At 50.1% G+C, this 20,356-nt stretch overlaps 1 protein-coding gene across 7 annotated transcripts in view; it reads left to right on the top strand.

Moving 5' to 3' along the window:
• The first annotated feature begins 248 nt into the window (after positions 1 to 248).
• Positions 249 to 20,356, top strand: part of rab3ip (RAB3A interacting protein (rabin3)) — an 84,936-nt gene continuing 64,828 nt past the window's right edge. For 2 of the 7 annotated variants that reach the window (XM_055905029.1, XM_055905027.1), the window contains exon 1: positions 326 to 852. The gene's annotated coding sequence lies outside the window, so the exon portion shown is untranslated. Of the gene's footprint in view, positions 271 to 322; positions 853 to 20,356 lie in introns of those variants that run through there. The other 5 variants (XM_055905030.1, XM_055905031.1, XM_055905033.1 and 2 more) reach the window with 5 other exon arrangements.

Genomic DNA, 20,356 nt, shown 5'->3' with positions numbered 1-20,356 from the left:
GATGCATTGTAGAAATTGAAATGTCAGAGACTTATTATAGTTGTTTATTACTTTCTCGAATCTATCTCATTCTTTTTTTTTGCATTATTCATACGCCGTCAAATATCACTCACAACATGAGATCTGAAAACTGTATCCAACGGACGGCGCTGTTGTACAAATTATCACGGCAAACCATAAAGCAGGCTCACAGAAATGCATGGAAGTTGCAGCGATGGGACAAGTCTGTAACTACCAATTGGATATCACGAAATTGGGGCGAAAAAAAGGGTACACATTTTTTAAAAATAGCTAAATAAATGCATGCGTTTATCTGGTTGAACATGCTCTCGTCTATGATCAATAGATTAGCCTGTTAGGGCCTAATAGACTATCAATAGGCCTATATTGGCTTATCGATATAGAGATCTTACATCGCATCAGAAGGAAACTCACATTTCATTGTGAAGTATAGAACTATTGGCGCATTGCATGCAATATCATAATCAAACAGTCGGATTACAATGTTGCGATCACAGTTTCGTATTATCTATCGTCTGCTACCATGAAAGATGAATATGACATGCGATACCGGCTTTGCGCATGCGCCACTGTGAGGTTGTCGGTTCACTTCTCGTCGGTGCTCCGTTCCCACCCAACCAGCGGAGAAGAAAAGAGCAGGTGAGAGGATGGTCGGATGCTGCTGGCGTTACTAAACCGATGATATTCAGCAAACATACACTTCATGCACAGCGAAACGGGAGGTTACTGGCGACAGGTAGCGAGAGCACGTCGTGACAGTTGGGTTTTTGCACGGTGGTCACTTTCCGGAGTGTTTTATTCGTCATAGACAGCAGGCGTCGAGAGAGAGGGGTGAGTTGACAGCTAGCATACTGTAGCTAGGCTAGCTAAAGCGCTAGCCAGCTGGCTGGCCGACGAGCTGTCTTGCTTGTTTCATCGTCTTAAACAACGATAGAGTCCAAGGTCATTGTGCATAGAGTTGTATGTTTTATAACATTTTTAAATCAATGGTATTTGTTAGGTATAAATTTTAAAGTGAAAAATTGGAGTCTCAGCTAAATTCCTTTTAATATGGAATTGCCCACTTGCAATGCATCGGAGTATTAGCACATCAAATTGACAGCAATAGCTAGCTTTAATTCATTATCCATGGTGCATTTCGTTGAACCATTTTTGGCAACAGATGACTTAGTGTTCACACTAGTTTTTACACTCCTCCACATATGCATACATTACAATCAAGCCATGTCTGTTAAGGAGACACATTCTGAGTAATAGAAGGTTTCACTAATGTTTCCCGAACATAATATCATTTAATGCAGCTGTGTAACAAGGATGGTTTTGGAGCAAAAGTGTATTTTGCTAGCAACATCTCTCACCATCCCTCATAGGCATACGGACGATGGTGTGGTGGGTATGAGGAGAGGAGGAGGAAGGGTTGAAAGGAGAGCAGGGAATCCCTGATGCAGTGAAGTGATGACCTGCGTAGGTCAGGCAGTGCGCTGAACGGATGTATGTTTACTGACGTTAGTTTTACAACTCACACAAAATCAATTGAAATGTATTGGTCACATACCCCAGTGAACAGCAGTTATAAAAGGTGCAGGGAAGTGCTTGTGTGCTCGCTCCCTCAACATTACACAACATGAATCAATAATAACAATGAAAAGAGTCAAGGGAAAAATAACAAGTAGTAGAAGATGTAGCTTTACCAGTGTAAAGTCAATATTAGACTGTATAATAGAAGTGTGTGTGTGTGTGTGTGTGTGTGTGTGTGTGTGTAAGGGTTGGATGTGTGGATAGTAAGTACAAATAATGTCTATCGGGCATATAGTCTCTCCGGTGCAAATAGTCTCCAAGGTACAGGTCTGTGCAGGAAGACAGCTAGGTCTTTTCAGCAGTCTGATGGCCTGGTGGTAAAAACTGTCTCAGTGTCTGTTGTGCCGAGACCCGATACTCCACTACCGCTTGCCAGATGGTAACAGAGTGAACAGCCCGTGACTGGGGTGACTGGGGTCTTTGAGGATCTTTGGTGCCTTTCTCAGACACTGGCTTGTGTAGATGTGCTGGAGGGCAGGGAGCTCTCCCCCAGTGGGCCTGAGATTCTTCAGCCGCCTGAGGTTGAAGAGGTGCTGCTGCGCCTTCTTCACCACGGTGGTGGTGTGATTGGACCATGTCAAGTCCTCGGTGATGTGCTGCTGTGTCTTCTTCACCACGGTGGTGGTGTGATTGGACCATGTCAGGTCCTCAGTGATGTGCTGCTGTGTCTTCTTCACCACGGTGGTGGTGTGATGGGACCATGTCAGGTCCTCAGTGATGTGCACGCCGGGGGACATGAACCTTTTCACCCTCTCCACTGCAGTCCTGTCGATGCTCCTCCCCCTGTTTCCTGTAGTCCACCATCAGCTCCTTTGTTTTGCTGACGTTGAGGGAGAGGCTGTTTCCCCAGCACCGCTGTGCCAGGGCTCTAACCTCCTCCCAGTAAGCTGTCTCGTCGCCGTCGACCATCAGACAGACTTAATGATGGTGTTGGAGTCATGCATGGCCACGCAGTCGTGGGTGAACAGGGAGTACAGGAGGGGGCTGAGTATGCTCCCAACGGCGCCCCCCCCAACACACACACACACACACACACACACACACACACACACACACACACACACACACACACACACACACACACACACACACACACACACACACACACACACACACACACACACACACTAATCAATTAGCCGAATGTGGACTCTGCATTCTCTCATATGATTAATGAATATGAAATGCCAATGCCATAAATACATCCATTTGTACAGCCGTGGCCAAAAGATTTGAGAATGACACAAATATTAATTTACACAAAGTTTGCTGCTTCAGTGTCTTTAGGTATTTTTGTCAGATGTTACTATGGAATACTGAAGTATAATTACAAGCATTTAAGTGTCAAAGGCTTTTTTTTGACAATTACATTAAGTTGATGCAAAGAGTCAATATTTGCAGTGTTGACCCTTCTTTTTCAAGACCTCTGCAATGCACCCTGGCATGCTGTCAATTACCTTCTGGGCCACATCCTGACTGATGGCAGCCCATTCTTGCATAATGCTTGGAGTTTGTCAGAATTTGTGGGTTTTTGTTTGTCCACCCATCTCTTGAGGATTGACCACAAGTTCTCAATGGGATTAAGGTCTGGGGAGTTTCCTGGCCATGGACCCAAAATATCGATGTTTTGTTCTCCGAGCCACTTAGTTATCACTTTTGCCTTATGGCAAGGTTCTCCATCATGCTGGAAAGGCATTGTTCATCACCAAACTGTTCCTGGATGGTTGGGAGAAGTTGCTCTCGTAGGATGTGTTGGTACCATTCTTTATTCATGGCTGTGTTCTTAGGCAAAATTGTGAGTGAGCCCACTCCCTTGGCTTAGAAGCAACCCCACACATGAATGGTCTCATGATGGTTTACTGTTGTCATGACACAGGACTGATGTGGCGCTCACCTTGTCTTCTCCAGACAAGCTTTTTTCCTGATGCCACAAACAATCGGAAAGGGGATTCATCAGAGAAAATGACTTTACCCCAGTCCTCAGCAGTCCAATCCCTGTAACTTTTGCAGAATATCAGTCTGTCCCTGATGTTTTTCCTGGAGAGAAGTGGCTTCTTTGCTGCCCTTCTAGACACCAGGCCATCCTCCAAAAGTCTTCTCCTCACTGTGCGTGCAGATGCACTCACACCTGCCTGCTGCCATTCCTGAGCAAGCTCTGCACTGGTGGTGCCCCAATCCCGCAGCTGAATCAACTTTAGGAGACTGTCCTGGCACTTGCTGGACTGTCTTGGGTGCCCTGAAGCCTTCTTCACAACAATTGAACCGGTCTCCTTGAAGTTCTTGATGATCCGATAAATGGTTGATTTCGGTGCAATCTTACTGGCAGCAATATCCTTGCCTTTGAAGCCCTTTTTTTGCAAAGCAATAATGACGGCACATGTTTCCTTGCAGGTAACCATGTTTGACAGAGGAAGAACAATGATTCCAAGCACCACCCTCCTTTTGAAGCTTCCAGTCTGTTATTCAAACTCAATCAGCATGACAGAGTGATCTCCAGCCTTGTCCTCGTCAACACTCACACCTGTGTTAACGAGAGAATCACTGACATGATGTCAGCTGGTCCTTTTGTGGCAGGGCTGAAATGCAGTGGAAATGTTTTGGGGGGATTCAGTTCATTTGCATGGCAAAGAGGGACTTTGCAATTAATTGCAATTCATCTGATGACTCTTCATAACATTCTGGAATATATGCAAATTTCCATCATACAAACGGATTGTTTTGATTAATAATGGACCATGATCATGCACCTGTCCTGAAACGGGCAGAGGGGAAAAAATACGTAATCTATGCACTTAAATAGCGAATGGAGGACGCTTTTCCCGGGGTTCATTTTCATGCCAGCCAGGTAGGCTATACTCCTATTGTAAAGATAAACAATGTGCTTAATATTGGGAAAGTTGATACATAAATATAGTAGGCCTAGTCTTTAGAAAGCTGATGGGATCATCCTCTTTTTAGTAGAGGCCATCACTCTGTTTTCTCATGCAATTGCATAGCCTATAGAAATGTTGCGCAACATGAGCTCATGGGCTCTCATGAAGTGTTTGATTACATTAGCGTTGATGTGAGAGTGATTTAGATGGACAATAAAGTGCTGAGTACCAGGCAGTTTTCAAGTTTAGTAGGCTACTAATGACCAGCAGCAGACCTTGGAGAAGCCTAATTACCGTGAATAAACGGTCAAGTGGAATTTCACTGCCTTCATGACTCGTGACCGCCAGTGTGGCGGTAATATGGTCACCGCAACAGCCCAAGGCTCAACCCCCCTGAATGAGAAATGAGCCCCCTAAATACAACAAAACTCAAACTTTGGGCGGGGTCTCTAAATAATGCTAAGTTAACCATTCTCCTTTAATCCTTAAGAATTTATTGACCTGTTGCGTCAATCTAAGTAACATAATAAAACATTCCCATCAAAATCCATCAGTTTAAACTAGAGATATCTATTTTTTTGTGTAGGCCGCATCTGCGGTGGAAGGTGGCCGAGCTACAGCAGTGTTTATCAGACAATGAGACATCCCGAAAATCAGTCTTCTAACGAAAACATCTGTACGTCCGAAAGGTTTGGCCTAAAAAACACACATGACCACTATGGATTGATTTGACTGTTGCGAACACGATTGAGTTCTCCGTTTCGCTCTACGACCCCCCCCCCCCCACAAACCCCCAGAATGTTGTTCTCCGTTTTGCTCTACGACCCCCCCCCCACAAACCCCCACAATGTTGTTCTCCGTTTCGCTCTACGACCCCCCCCCCCACAAACCCCCACAATGTTGTTCTCCGTTTCGCTCTACGACCCCCCCCCCCCACAAACCCCCACAATGTTGTTCTCCGTTTCGCTCTACGACCCCCACCCCACAAACCCCCACAATGTTGTTCTCCGTTTTGCTCTATGACCCCCCCCTCCCCCCCGCAAACCCCCAGAATGTTGTTCTCCGTTTTGCTCTACGAGAGAGGTCCTGTCCTGGCTGGGCCTATAGACTTGGAGAGATCCTGGCTGGGCCTATAGACTTGGAGAGATCCTGGCTGGGCCTATAGACGTGGAGAGATCCTGTCCTGGCTGGGCCTATAGACGTGGAGAGATCCTGTCCTGGCTGGGCCTATAGACGTGGAGAGGTCCTGGCTGGGCCTATAGACGTGGAGAGATCCTGGCTGGGCCTATAGACGTGGAGAGATCCTGGCTGGGCCTATAGACGTGGAGAGATCCTGGCTGGGCCTATAGACGTGGAGAGATCCTGGCTGGGCCTATAGACCTGGAGAGATCCTGGCTGGGCCTATAGACGTGGAGAGGTCTTGGCTGGGCCTATAGACGTGGAGAGGTCTTGGCTGGGCCTATAGACGCGGAGAGATCCTGGCTGGGCCTATAGACGCGGAGAGATCCTGGCTGGGCCTATAGACGTGGAGAGATCCTGGCTGGGCCTATAGACGTGGAGAGATCCTGGCTGGGCCTATAGACGTGGAGAGATCCTGGCTGGGCCTATAGACGTGGAGAGGTCCTGGCTGGGCCTATAGACGTGGAGAGGTCCTGGCTGGGCCTATAGACGTGGAGAGGTCCTGGCTGGGCCTATAGACGTGGAGAGGTCCTGGCTGGGCCTATAGACGTGGAGAGGTCTTGGCTGGGCCTATAGACGTGGAGATGTCCTGGCTGGGCCTATAGACGTGGAGATGTCCTGGCTGGGCCTATAGACGTGGAGAGGTCCTGGCTGGGCCTATAGACGTGGAGAGGTCCTGGCTGGGCCTATAGACGTGGAGAGGTCCTGGCTGGGCCTATAGACGTGGAGAGGTCCTGGCTGGGCCTATAGACGCGGAGAGGTCTTGGCTGGGCCTATAGACGCGGAGAGGTCTTGGCTGGGCCTATAGATGCGGAGAGATCCTGGCTGGGCCTATAGACGCGGAGAGATCCTGGCTGGGCCTATAGACGCGGAGAGATCCTGGCTGGGCCTATAGACGCGGAGAGATCCTGGCTGGGCCTATAGACGCGGAGAGGTCCTGGCTGGGCCTATAGACGGGAGAGGTCCTGGCTGGGCCTATAGACGGGAGAGGTCCTGGCTGGGCCTATAGACGCGGAGAGGTCCTGGCTGGGCCTATAGACGCGGAGAGGTCCTGGCTGGGCCTATAGACGTGGAGAGGTCCTGGCTGGGCCTATAGACGTGGAGAGATCCTGTCCTGGCTGGGCCTATAGACGTGGAGAGGTCAGAGTTGTTGCACTCTCCTTCCCATGGAAGCATAAACCCACACCTTGGCGAGTGTTTTGTTGACTCACCCTTCAGTATCAGTAAGCAGCATAGCCAGTGAGTCGATCTCTCCCTCCAGGACTCTAGTTGTGATTCTAAATATTTTCATGTGCAACCTAATCCAGTAATTGTCATGCATTTTAGGTTGACAATTATGCTGTTATATTTTACTGTTAAAATAGGCCTCCATAATTTTCAGATTAGTTTTTGTTCTGTGTCGATGACTTTGCCTGCGTCTTTGTGTGCTAATATCATAGGGGAGAGTGGAAACTCAAAACACATTAGCTAGATTGCTAACTGGCAATATAACACCCACTGCTAGTAGCCATGTATTCATCCAACAGTAAATGTTTTTCAAGATTGTTGCAGTTTTAGCCCACCGTCCAATGAGTCCTCTGCAGTCACAATGGCCAATGCACATTCCATATCGCAAAGCCATATCAAATAACTAGGTTGTAAAGTAGTTGCTGTTTTAGTTGCTGAGAAATCAAAATGATCCCTACAAAGAGCTGATCACATCCTTTCTTCAACTGCGACAGCAGGCCAGCTGTGTTTTCCCCGGGAAAGGAGATTGTGAGTGTATTGCTGGGCACAGCAGGAGGTCCCAGTGAAACAGCTGCAGGGGCAGACAGACCTTTTCATTACAGGAATCAGGCACTTCACTGTTTGACCAAATCATGTTTTTAGCCTCCTAACAAAAGAATGAGGCCATTTTGAGTGAGGTGACCATGTAAAATGTGTAGCTCACACTGATGTGACTCATTAAAAATGTAACTCGGACACACATCCAAGTCAAAGGATCGCAAAATGGTGGCAGTCTGGAGCCCTGACTCCCTCCCTCTCCCCCCCCCCCCACTTCCTCCCTCCCCCTCCCTCTCTACCTAGAAGTGTCCCTCCCTTCTCTCCCTCGTTTTGTGTGAGAATTTGTCAGGCTCTCGCTAATATTCATATTTGTCTTCACAATTGATATAAAGAAATACATTTAAAAAGCTGGAGACTGGAGGAGAGGAAGAGTGGAAAATGAGCGCCCAGCCTCAGACAGCCAGTGGGCCTCTCCCCCTGGTCTGTTCCTCAGACAGCCAGCGGGCCTCACCCCATGGTCTGTTCCTCAGACAGCCAGCGGGCCTCACCCCCTGGTCTGTTCCTCAGACAGCCAGCGGGCCTCGCCCCCTGGTCTGTTCCTCAGACAGCCAGCGGGCCTCGCCCCCTGGTCTGTTCCTCAGACAGCCAGCGGGCCTCGCCCCCTGGTCTGTTCCTCAGACAGCCAGCGGGCCTCGCCCCCTGGTCTGTTCCTCAGACAGCCAGCGGGCCTCGCCCCCTGGTCTGTTCCTCAGACAGCCAGCGGGCCTCGCCCCCTGGTCTGTTCCTCAGACAGCCAGCGGGCCTCGCCCCCTGGTCTGTTCCTCAGACAGCCAGCGGGCCTCGCCCCCTGGTCTGTTCCTCAGACAGCCAGCGGGCCTCGCCCCCTGGTCTGTTCCTCAGACAGCCAGCGGGCCTCGCCCCCTGGTCTGTTCCTCAGGCAGACAGCGGGCCTCGCCCCCTGGTCTGTTCCTCAGGCAGACAGCGGGCCTCTCCCCCTGGTCTGTTCCTCAGGCAGACAGCGGGCCTCACCCCCTGGTCTGTTCCTCAGGCAGACAGCGGGCCTCACCCCCTGGTCTGTTCCTCAGGCAGACAGCGGGCCTCACCCCCTGGTCTGTTCCTCAGGCAGACAGCGGGCCTCACCCCCTGGTCTGTTACTCAGGCAGACAGCGGGCCTCACCCCCTGGTCTGTTCCTCAGACAGCCAGCGGGCCTCACCCCCTGGTCTGTTCCTCAGACAGACAACGGGCCTCACCCCCTGGTCTGTTCCTCAGACAGACAACGGGCCTCACCCCCTGGTCTGTTCCTCAGACAGACAGCGGGCCTCACCCCCTGGTCTGTTCCTCAGACAGACAGCGGGCCTCACCCCCTGGTCTGTTCCTCAGACAGCCAGCGGGCCTCACCCCCTGGTCTGTTCCTCAGACAGACAGCGGGCCTCACCCCCTGGTCTGTTCCTCATACAGCCAGCGGGCCTCACCCCCTGGTCTGTTCCTCAGACAGACAGCGGGCCTCACCCCCTGGTCTGTTCCTCAGACAGACAGCGGGCCTCACCCCCTGGTCTGTTCCTCAGACAGACAGCGGGCCTCACCCCCTGGTCTGTTCCTCAGACAGACAGCGGGCCTCACCCCCTGGTCTGTTCCTCAGACAGACAGCGGGCCTCACCCCCTGGTCTGTTCCTCATACAGCCAGCGGGCCTCACCCCCTGGTCTGTTACTCAGACAGCCAGCGGGCCTCACCCCCTGGTCTGTTACTCAGACAGACAGCGGGCCTCACCCCCTGGTCTGTTCCTCAGGCAGCCAGCGGGCCTCACCCCCTGGTCTGTTCCTCAGGCAGACAGCGGGCCTCACCCCCTGGTCTGTTCCTCAGACAGCCAGCGGGCCTCACCCCACGGTCTGTTCCTCAGGCAGACAGCGGGTCTCACCCCCTGGTCTGTTCCTCAGGCAGACAGCGGGTCTCACCCCCTGGTCTGTTCCTCAGGCAGACAGCGGGTCTCACCCCCTGGTCTGTTCCTCAGACAGACAGCGGGTCTCACCCCCTGGTCTGTTCCTCAGACAGCCAGCGGGCCTCACCCCCTGGTCTGTTCCTCAGGCAGACAGCGGGTCTCACCCCCTGGTCTGTTCCTCAGGCAGACAGCGGGTCTCACCCCCTAGTCTGTTCCTCAGGCAGACAGCGGGTCTCACCCCCTGGTCTGTTCCTCAGACAGACAGCGGGCCTCACCCCCTGGTCTGTTCCTCAGGCAGCCAGCGGGCCTCGCCACCCTGGTCTGTTTGACACTCAGGGCCTACTGGCACCGTTTGGAGTCTAGACGTTGAGAGATGTTGACATGAACTTAGACATATGAACAAGGAAACCACAGTGCAAAGGGAGGTTACCTGTGTTTACTTTATGATCTATAGGAGATTGACATATTTGAATTAGTTTCGCTGATAAAATCCTGTGTATCACAGTCAGACTGTGTATGAGTGTAGCTTAGGTGTTGTGTGTCAGATAAGCCTGTAGTTATTAAGGTCTCTGCTCTGCTCTGACCTGCTCTGCTCTGACCTGCTCTGTTCTGACCTGCTCTGTTCTGACCTGCTCTGCTCTGACCTGCTCTGCTCTGACCTGCTCTGCTCTGACCTGCTCTGCTCTGACCTGCTCTGTTCTGACCTGCTCTGTTCTGACCTGCTCTGCTCTGACCTGCTCTGCTCTGACCTGCTCTGTTCTGACCTGCTCTGACCTGCTCTGCTCTGCTCTGTTCTGACCTGCTCTGCTCTGACCTGCTCTGTTCTGACCTGCTCTGCTCTGACCTGCTCTGACCTGACCTGCTCTGTTCTGACCTGCTCTGTTCTGACCTGCTCTGTTCTGACCTGTTCTGACCTGCTCTGTTCTGACCTGCTCTGCTCTGACCTGCTCTGCTCTGACCTGCTCTGCTCTGACCTGCTCTGTACTGACCTGCTCTGTTCTGCTCTGCTCTGTTCTGCTCTGTTCTGCTCTGCTCTGTTCTGCTCTGCTCTGCTCTGTTCTGCTCTGCTCTGTTCTGACCTGCTCTGCTCTGACCTGCTCTGCTCTGCTCTGGTCTGGTCTTCTCTGACCTGCTCTGCTCTGTTCTGCTCTGACCTGCTCTGTTGTCTCAGTGTAATGTCTCAGGACATTTAGGACTAATCATTCTGTGTTCTTATCTCTCACACTCACAGTCACTATGTATAGACAATTAGCCAGACCAACTCACAGTCACTATGTATAGACAATTAGCCAGACCAACTCACAGTCACTATGTATAGACAATTAGCCAGACCGACTCACAGTCACTATGTATAGACAATTAGAGTGATAACTGTAGCTTCCTGCTCAATAGACCTATAGGATGAGGGTGATAGCTGTAGCTTCCTGCTCAATAGACCTATAGGATGAGGGTGATACCTGTAGCTTCCTTCTCAATAGACCTATAGGATGAGGGTGATAGCTGTAGCTTCCTGCTCAATAGACCTATAGGATGAGGGTGATACCTGTAGCTTCCTTCTCAATAGACCTATAGGATGAGGGTGATAGCTGTAGCTTCCTGCTCAATAGACCTATAGGATGAGGGTGATACCTGTAGCTTCCTTCTCAATAGACCTATAGGATGAGAGTGATAACTGTAGACCTATAGGGTGATAACTGTAGCTTCCTGCTCAATAGACCTATAGGATGAGAGTGATAACTGTAGCTTCCTTCTCAATAGACCTATAGGATGAGAGTGATGGCTGTAGCTTCCTTCTCAATAGACCTATAGGATGAGGGGGATAACTGTAGCTTCCTTCTCAATAGACCTATAGGATGAGGGGGATAACTGTAGCTTCCTTCTCAATAGACCTATAGGATGAGGGGGATAACTGTAGCTTCCTTCTCAATAGACCTACAGGATGAGGGGGATTATAGTCATTATTATCAACAGAAGGTTGAGAGTCTAGTACATCTTGTAGTAGTCATCATTATCATCTGTACTAATGACTCACTAGTCCTGGTAGAATCTGTTGATAATGATGACTACTACATTATCTGTACTAATGACTGACTAGTCCTGGTAGAATCTGTTGATAATGACTACTACATTATCTGTACTAATGACTGACTAGTCCTGGTTGAATCTGTTGATAATGATGACTACTACATTATCTGTACTAATGACTGACTAGTCCTGGTAGAATCTGTTGATAATGATGACTACTACATTATCTGTACTAATGACTGACTAGTCCTGGTAGAATCTGTTGATAATAATGGTGACTACTACAAGATGTTGTACTAGAGACTCAACCATATGTTGATAATGACGACTACTACATTATCTGTACTAATGTCTCACTAGTCCTGGTAGAATCTGTTGATAATGATGACTACTACATTATCTGTACTAATGACTGACTAGTCCTGGTTGAATCTGTTGATAATGATGAGTACTACATTATCTGTACTAATGACTCACTAGTCCTGGTAGAATCTGTTGATAATAATGACTACTACATTATCTGTACTAATGACTCACTAGTCCTGGTAGAATCTGTTGATAATAATGAGTACTACATTATCTGTACTAATGACTCACTAGTCCTGGTAGAATCTGTTGATAATAATGACTACTACATTATCTGTACTAATGACTCACTAGTCCTGGTAGAATCTGTTGATAATGATGCCTACTACATTATCTGTACTAATGACTGACTAGTCCTGGTAGAATCTGTTGATAATGATGAGTACTACATTATCTGTACTAATGACTCACTAGTCCTGGTAGAATCTGTTGATAATGATGCCTACTACATTATCTGTACTAATGACTGACTAGTCCTGGTAGAATCTGTTGATAATGACGACTACTACATTATCTGTACTAATGTCTCACTAGTCCTGGTAGAATCTGTTGATAATGATGACTACTACATTATCTGTACTAATGACTCACTAGTCCTGGTAGAATCTGCATTCTGAAGTTTGTAGAAGAGCGGCTTCACTGCCTTTCAGTGCTTTCTCTTCAAGGTTGACCCCAGATATACCCTTTCAGTGCCTTCTCTTCAAGGTTGACCCCAGATATATCCTTTCAGTGCTTTCTCTTCAAGGTTGACCCCAGATATATCCTTTCAGTGCCTTCTCTTCAAGGTTGACCCCAGATATATCCTTTCAGTGCTTTCTCTTCAAGGTTGACCCCAGATATACCCTTTCAGTGCCTTTCTCTTCAAGGTTGACCCCAGATAAATCCTTTCAGTGCTTTCTCTTCAAGGTTGACCCCAGATATATCCTTTCAGTGCCTTCTCTTCAGGGTTGACCCCAGATATACCCTTTCAGTGCCTTCTCTTCAAGGTTGACCCCAGATATATCCTTTCAGTGCTTTCTCTTCAAGGTTGACCCCAGATATATCCTTTCAGTGCCTTCTCTTCAAGGTTGACCCCAGATATATCCTTTCAGTGCTTTCTCTTCAAGGTTGACCCCAGATATACCCTTTCAGTGCCTTTCTCTTCAAGGTTGACCCCAGATAAATCCTTTCAGTGCTTTCTCTTCAAGGTTGACCCCAGATATATCCTTTCAGTGCCTTCTCTTCAGGGTTGACCCCAGATATACCCTTTCAGTGCCTTCTCTTCAAGGTTGACCCCAGATATATCCTTTCAGTGCCTTCTCTTCAAGGTTGACCCCAGATATATCATTTCAGTGCCTTTTCTTCAAGATTGACCCCAGATATACCCTGTCAGTGCCTTCTCTTCAAGGTTGACCCCAGATATATCCTTTCAGTGCCTTCTCCTTAAGGTTGACCCCAGATATATCCTTTCAGTGCCTTCTCTTCAAGGTTGACCCCAGATGTTCTGGAGTGTGATATTCTGTGTTGCCATGGATAGGGAGAGAGTATTCCCGTAGTGTAAAGGTCTGCCAAGGTGTCAGACTGCCAACTCATTGAGCAGGTAAGCTAAGGACATCCACAGAGACGAGACCTAGTAGTAGTAACAGTAGAGAGAATACACACTCACAACGCCAGATCGCAGCCATTGTTTTAGGTCAGAGTTGGGCTGCTATGTCAGACAAGCTCGGGGGGGACAGGGGTTCTAGGGCCTTTCCCCTCAACAGTAGGCCCATTCTGGGGGGGGGCACCGTCTCTCCATCCTCCACCCAGCAGCACCTGAGCCAGTGTAAGTGGATCTGACCCAGATCCTACCCAGTCTGCTGTCTATCCAATGCCAGATAGAAGGGTGTAGGGTTACTGTGGTTCCCTAGGGAACGGAGAGGACAGACCAGTCTACTGAGTGGATGTAGTGGAGGGGCTTTAGCCAGCCAGGGTCTGTGTCCCAAATGGCACCCAGCTGACACTAGGGAATAGGGTACCATTTAGGAGGCAGACAGTTAGCCTTCTGTCAGTGTAAATGTTCTGAACGTTGTGGATAGAAATGTCATGAATAGATCAGACTATGACATGATTGCTTACTCAACGTGTCATAGAGGGATATCTGTTCAGCCAGTGTAATATCTATCTATCTGTTCAGCCAGTGTATTCTACATCTTAATGTTTTGTCCTACAAAACGGGGTCCTAGATGTACTGTAGCTCTAGGCTGCATGCATCTCTGACCTTACTGATGCTACGGAACCAGCTGGGGCTGGACTGACTTGTCTGACCTGTAGTCCTTTCTTCAGGGCTGGACTGACCTGTAGTTCTGTCTTCAGGGCTGGACTGACCTGTAGTTCTGTCTTCAGGGCTGGACTGACCTGTAGTCCTGTCTTCAGGGCTGGTCTGACCTGTAGTCCTGTCTTCGGGGCTGGTCTGACCTGTAGTCCTGTCTTCAGGGCTGGACTGACCTGTAGTCCTGTCTTCAGGGCTGGTCTGACCTGTAGTCTGACCTGTAGTCCTGTCTTCAGGGCTGGTCTGACCTGTAGTCCTGTCTTCAGGGCTGGTCTGACCTGTAGTCCTGTCTTCAGGGCTGGTCTGACCTGTAGTCCTGTCTTCAGGGCTGGTCTGAGCTGTAGTCCTGTCTTCAGGGCTGGTCTGAGCTGTAGTCCTGTCTTCAGGGCTGGACTGACCTGTAGTCCTGTCTTCAGGGCTGGACTGACCTGTAGTCCTGTCTTCAGGGCTCGACTGACCTGTAGTCCTGTCTTCAGGGCTCGACTGACCTGTAGTCCTGTCTTCAGGGCTCGACTGACCTGTAGTCCTGTCTTCAGGGCTGGTCTGACCTGTAGTCTGACCTGTAGTCCTGTCTTCAGGGCTGGTCTGACCTGTAGTCCTGTCTTCAGGGCTGGTCTGACCTGTAGTCCTGTCTTCAGGGCTGGTCTGAGCTGTAGTCCTGTCTTCAGGGCTGGTCTGACCTGTAGTCCTGTCTTCAGGGCTGGACTGACCTGTAGTCCTGTCTTCAGGGCTGGTCTGACCTCTAGTCCTGTCTTCAGGGCTCGACTGACCTGTAGTCCTGTCTTCAGGGCTCGACTGACCTGTAGTCCTGTCTTCAGGGCTCGACTGACCTGTAGTCCTGTCTTCAGGGCTCGACTGACCTGTAGTCCTGTCTTCAGGGCTCGACTGACCTGTAGTCCTGTCTTCAGGGCTGGTCTGACCTGTAGTCCTGTCTTCAGGGCTGGTCTGACCTGTAGTCCTGTCTTCAGGGCTGGTCTGACCTGTAGTCCTGTCTTCAGGGCTGGTCTGACCTGTAGTCTGACCTGTAGTCCTGTCTTCAGGGCTGGACTGACCTGTAGTCTGACCTGTAGTCCTGTCTTCAGGGCTGGACTGACCTGTAGTCCTGTCTTCAGGGCTGGACTGACCTGTTGTCCTGTCTTCAGGGCTGGTCTGACCTGTAGTCCTGTCTTCAGGGCTCGACTGACCTGTAGTCCTGTCTTCAGGGCTGGTCTGACCTGTAGTCCTGTCTTCAGGGCTCGACTGACCTGTAGTCCTGTCTTCATGGCTGGTCTGACCTGTAGTCCTGTCTTCAGGGCGGGACTGACCTGTAGTCCTGTCTTCAGGGCGGGACTGACCTGTAGTCCTGTCTTCAGGGCGGGACTGACCTGTAGTCCTGTCTTCAGGGCGGGACTGACCTGTAGTCCTGTCTTCAGGGCTGGACTGACCTGTAGTCCTGTCTTCAGGGCTGGACTGACCTGTAGTCCTGTCTTCAGGGCTGGACTGACCTGTAGTCCTGTCTTCAGGGCTGGACTGACCTGTAGTCCTGTCTTCAGGGCTGGACTGACCTGTAGTCCTGTCTTCAGGGCTGGACTGACCTGTAGTCCTGTCTTCAGGGCTGGACTGACCTGTAGTCCTGTCTTCAGGGCTGGACTGACCTGTAGTCTGACCTGTAGTCCTGTCTTCAGGGCTAGTCTGACCTGTAGTCCTGTCTTCAGGGCTGGTCTGACCTGTAGTCCTGTCTTCAGGGCTGGTCTGACCTGTAGTCCTGTCTTCAGGGCGGGACTGACCTGTAGTCCTGTCTTCAGGGCGGGACTGACCTGTAGTCCTGTCTTCAGGGCTGGACTGACCTGTAGTCCTGTCTTCAGGGCTGGACTGACCTGTAGTCCTCTCTTCAGGGCTCGACTGACCTGTAGTCCTGTCTTCAGGGCTGGACTGACTTGTGGTCTGACCTGTAGTCCTGTCTTCAGGGCTGGACTGACTTGTGGTCTGACCTGTAGTCCTGTCTTCAGGGCTGGTCTGACCTGTAGTCCTGTCTTCAGGGCTGGTCTGACTTGTAGTCCTGTCTTCAGGGCTGGTCTGACCTGTAGTCCTGTCTTCAGGGCTGGTCTGACCTGTAGTCCTGTCTTCAGGGCTGGACTGACCTGTAGTCCTGTCTTCAGGGCTGGACTGACTTGTGGTCTGACCTGTAGTCCTGTCTTCAGGGCTGGACTGACCTGTAGTCCTGTCTTCAGGGCTGGTCTGACCTATAGTCCTGTCTTCAGGGCTGGACTGACCTATAGTCCTGTCTTCAGGGCTGGACTGACCTGTAGTCCTATCTTCAGGGCTGGTCTGACCTGTAGTCCTATCTTCAGGGCTGGTCTGACCTGTAGTCCTGTCTTCAGGGCTGGTCTGACTTGTAGTCCTGTCTTCAGGGCTGGTCTGACCTGTAGTCCTGTCTTCAGGGCGGACTGACCTGTAGTCCTGTCTTCAGGGCGGGACTGACCTGTAGTCCTGTCTTCAGGGCTGGTCTGACCTGTAGTCCTGTCTTCAGGGCTGGACTGACCTGTAGTCCTGTCTTCAGGGCTGGACTGACCTGTAGTCCTGTCTTCAGGGCTGGACTGACCTGTAGTCCTGTCTTCAGGGCTGGACTGACCTGTAGTCCTGTCTTCAGGGCTGGTCTGACCTGTAGTCCTGTCTTCAGGGCTGGTCTGACCTGTAGTCCTGTCTTCAGGGCTAGTCTGACCTGTAGTCCTGTCTTCAGGGCTGGTCTGACCTGTAGTCCTGTCTTCAGGGCGGGACTGACCTGTAGTCCTGTCTTCAGGGCGGGACTGACCTGTAGTCCTGTCTTCAGGGCTGGACTGACCTGTAGTCCTGTCTTCAGGGCTGGACTGACCTGTAGTCCTGTCTTCAGGGCTGGACTGACCTGTAGTCCTGTCTTCAGGGCTGGTCTGACCTGTAGTCCTGTCTTCAGGGCTGGACTGACCTGTAGTCCTGTCTTCAGGGCTCGACTGACCTGTAGTCCTGTCTTCAGGGCTGGTCTGACTTGTGGTCAGACCTGTAGTCCTGTCTTCAGGGCTGGTCTGACCTGTAGTCCTGTCTTCAGGGCTGGACTGACCTGTAGTCCTGTCTTCAGGGCTGGTCTGACCTATAGTCCTGTCTTCAGGGCTGGACTGACCTATAGTCCTGTCTTCAGGGCTGGACTGACCTGTAGTCCTGTCTTCAGGGCTGGTCTGGCCTATAGTCCTGTCTTCAGGGCTGGTCTGACCTATAGTCCTGTCTTCAGGGCTCGACTGACCTGTAGTCCTGTCTTCAGGGCTGGTCTGACCTGTAGTCCTGTCTTCAGGGCTCGACTGACCTGTAGTCCTGTCTTCAGGGCTCGACTGACCTGTAGTCCTGTCTTCAGGGCTGGACTGACCTGTAGTCCTGTCTTCAGGGCTGGTCTGACCTGTAGTCCTGTCTTCAGGGTTGGACTGACCTGTAGTCCTGTCTTCAGGGCTGGACTGACCTGTAGTCCTGTCTTCAGAGCTGGACTGACCTGTAGACTGACCTGTAGTCCTGTCTTCAGGGCGGGACTGACCTGTAGTCCTGTCTTCAGGGCTGGACTGACCTGTAGTCCTGTCTTCAGGGCTGGACTGACCTGTAGTCCTGTCTTCAGGGCTGGACTGACCTGTAGTCCTGTCTTCAGGGCTGGACTGACCTGTAGTCCTGTCTTCAGGGCTGGTCTGACCTGTAGTCCTGTCTTCAGGGCTGGACTGACCTGTAGTCCTGTCTTCAGGGCTCGACTGACCTGTAGTCCTGTCTTCAGGGCTCGACTGACCTGTAGTCAGCCCAAACTTGACTCTGTCCTCTCTCTCTCTCTCTGTCCTCTCTCTCTCTCTGTCCTCTCTCTCTCTCTGTCCTCTCTCTCTCTCTGTCCTCTCTCTCTCTCTGTCCTCTCTCTCTCTCTGTCCTCTCTCTCTCTCTGTCCTCTCTCTCTCTCTGTCCTCTCTCTCTCTCTCTCTGTCCTCTCTCTCTCTGTCCTCTCTCTCTCTGTCCTCTCTCTCTCTGTTCTCTCTCTCTCTCTCTCTCTCTCTGTCCTCTCTCTCTCTCTGTCCTCTCTCTCTCTCTCTCTGTCCTCTCTCTCTCTCTCTCTCTCTGTCCTCTCTCTCTCTCTCTCTGTCCTCTCTCTCTCTCTGTCCTCTCTCTCTCTCTCTATCCTCTTGCTCTCTGTCCTCTTGCTCTCTGTCCTCTCTCTCTGTCCTCTCCCATGTTCTCATGACAGGTGGCTGTGGCTCTGCTTGCCACAGTGGGGGAGGAGAAATCTGTCAGGCAATACTTTGGGTTGGTTCCACTTCACTTATAAAATCTGCTATACAGAGAACGAGGACGGAATCCTTCTGGTAGATGGATGGGCTTTCCCTAAGAACCTCCTGCTAGATGGATGGGCTTTCCCTAAAACGTTCTGGTAGATGGATGGGCTTTCCCTAAAAACCTCCTGGTAGATGGATGGGCTTTCCCTAAAAACCTCCTGGTAGATGGATGGGCTTTCCCTAAAAACCTCCTGGTAGATGGATGGGCTTTCCCTAAAATTCTCCTGGTAGATGGATGGGCTTTTCTAAAATTCTCCTGGTAGATGGATGGGCTTTCCCTAAAAACCTCCTGGTAGATGGATGGGCTTTCCCTAAAACGTTCTCGTAGATGGATGGGCTTTCCCTAAAAATCTTCTGGTAGATGGATGGGCTTTCCCTAAAAATCTTCTGGTAGATGGATGGGCTTCCCCTAAAAACCTTCTGCTAGATGGATGGGCTTTCCCTAAAAACCTTCTGGTAGATGGATGGGCTTTCCCTAAAATCCACTTGGTAGGTGGATGGGCTTTCCCTAAAATCCTCCTGGTAGATGGATGGGCTTTCGCTAAAAACCTCCTGGTAGATGGATGGGCTTTCCCTAAAAACCTTCTGGTAGATGGATGGGCTTTCCCTAAAAACCTTCTGGTAGATGGATGGGCTTTCCCTAAAAACCTTCTGGTAGATGGATGGGCTTTCCCTAAGAACCTTCTGGTAGATGGATGGGCTTTCCCTAAAAACCTTTTGGTAGATGGATGGGCTTTCCCTAAAAATCTCCTGTTGATGGATGGGCTTTCCCTAAAAATCTCCTGGTAGATGGATGGGCTTTCCCTAAAAATCTCCTGTTGATGGATGGGCTTTCCCTAAAAACCTTCTGGTAGATGGATGGGCTTTCCCTAAAAACATCAATTAATTGTTAACTACTAAGTGCTGTGCATACCTGGCAGAATGATATCATGATTATTTGCATCAATCCAGTGGGTATTTGTTTAGCAAACTCTACCATCACATGTTGTGTTGCTACCATATCATGTTGTGTTTCTACCACGTTGTGTCGCTACCATGTTGTGTTATGTTGTGTTGCTACCATGTTGTGTTACCATGTTGTGCTGCTGCCATGTTGTGTTGCTACCATGTTGTTGTGTTGCTACCATGTTGTTGTGTTGCTACCATGTTGTTGTGTTGCTACCATGTTGTTGTGCTGCTACCATGATGTGCTGCTACCATGATGTGCTGCTACCATGTTGTGTTGCTACCATGTTGTGTTGCTACCATGTTGTGTTGCTACCATGTTGTGTTGCTACCATGTTGTTGTGCTGCTACCATGTTGTTGTGCTGCTACCATGTTGTTGTGCTGCTACCATGTTGTGCTGCTACCATGTTGTGTTGCTACCATGTTGTGTTGCTACCATGTTGTTGTGCTGCTACCATGTTGTTGTGCTGCTGCCATGTTGTGCTGCTGCTACCATGTTGTGCTGCTACCATGTTGTGTTGCTACCATGTTGTGCTGCTACCATGTTGTTGTGCTGCTACCATGTTGTTGTGCTGCTGCCATGTTGTTGTGCTGCTGCTACCATGTTGTTGTGCTGCTACCATGTTGTTGTTGTGCTGCTACCATGTTGTGCTGCTACCATGTTGTTGTTGTGCTGCTACCATGTTGTTGTTGTGCTGCTACCATGTTGTTGTGCTGCTACCATGTTGTTGTGCTGCTACCATGTTGTTGTTGTGCTGCTACCATGTTGTTGTTGTGCTGCTACCATGTTGTTGTTGTGTTGCTACCATGTTGTTGTTGTGCTGCTACCATGTTGTTGTGCTGCTACCATGTTGTTGTTGTGCTGCTACCATGTTGTTGTTGTGCTGCTACCATGTTGTTGTTGTGCTGCTACCATGTTGTTGTGTTGCTACCATGTTGTTGTTGTGCTGCTACCATGTTGTTGTGTTGCTACCATGTTGTTGTTGTGCTGCTACCATGTTGTTGTGTTGCTACCATGTTGTTGTGCTGCTACCATGTTGTTGTTGTGCTGCTACCATGTTGTTGTTGT

Source organism: Salvelinus fontinalis, chromosome 39 (assembly GCF_029448725.1).
Source record: "Salvelinus fontinalis isolate EN_2023a chromosome 39, ASM2944872v1, whole genome shotgun sequence".
NCBI classification, from domain to species: domain Eukaryota; kingdom Metazoa; phylum Chordata; class Actinopteri; order Salmoniformes; family Salmonidae; genus Salvelinus; species Salvelinus fontinalis.
The sequence above is the reverse complement of the archived record's forward strand: the minus strand, read 5'-3'. Positions and strand labels throughout refer to the sequence as shown.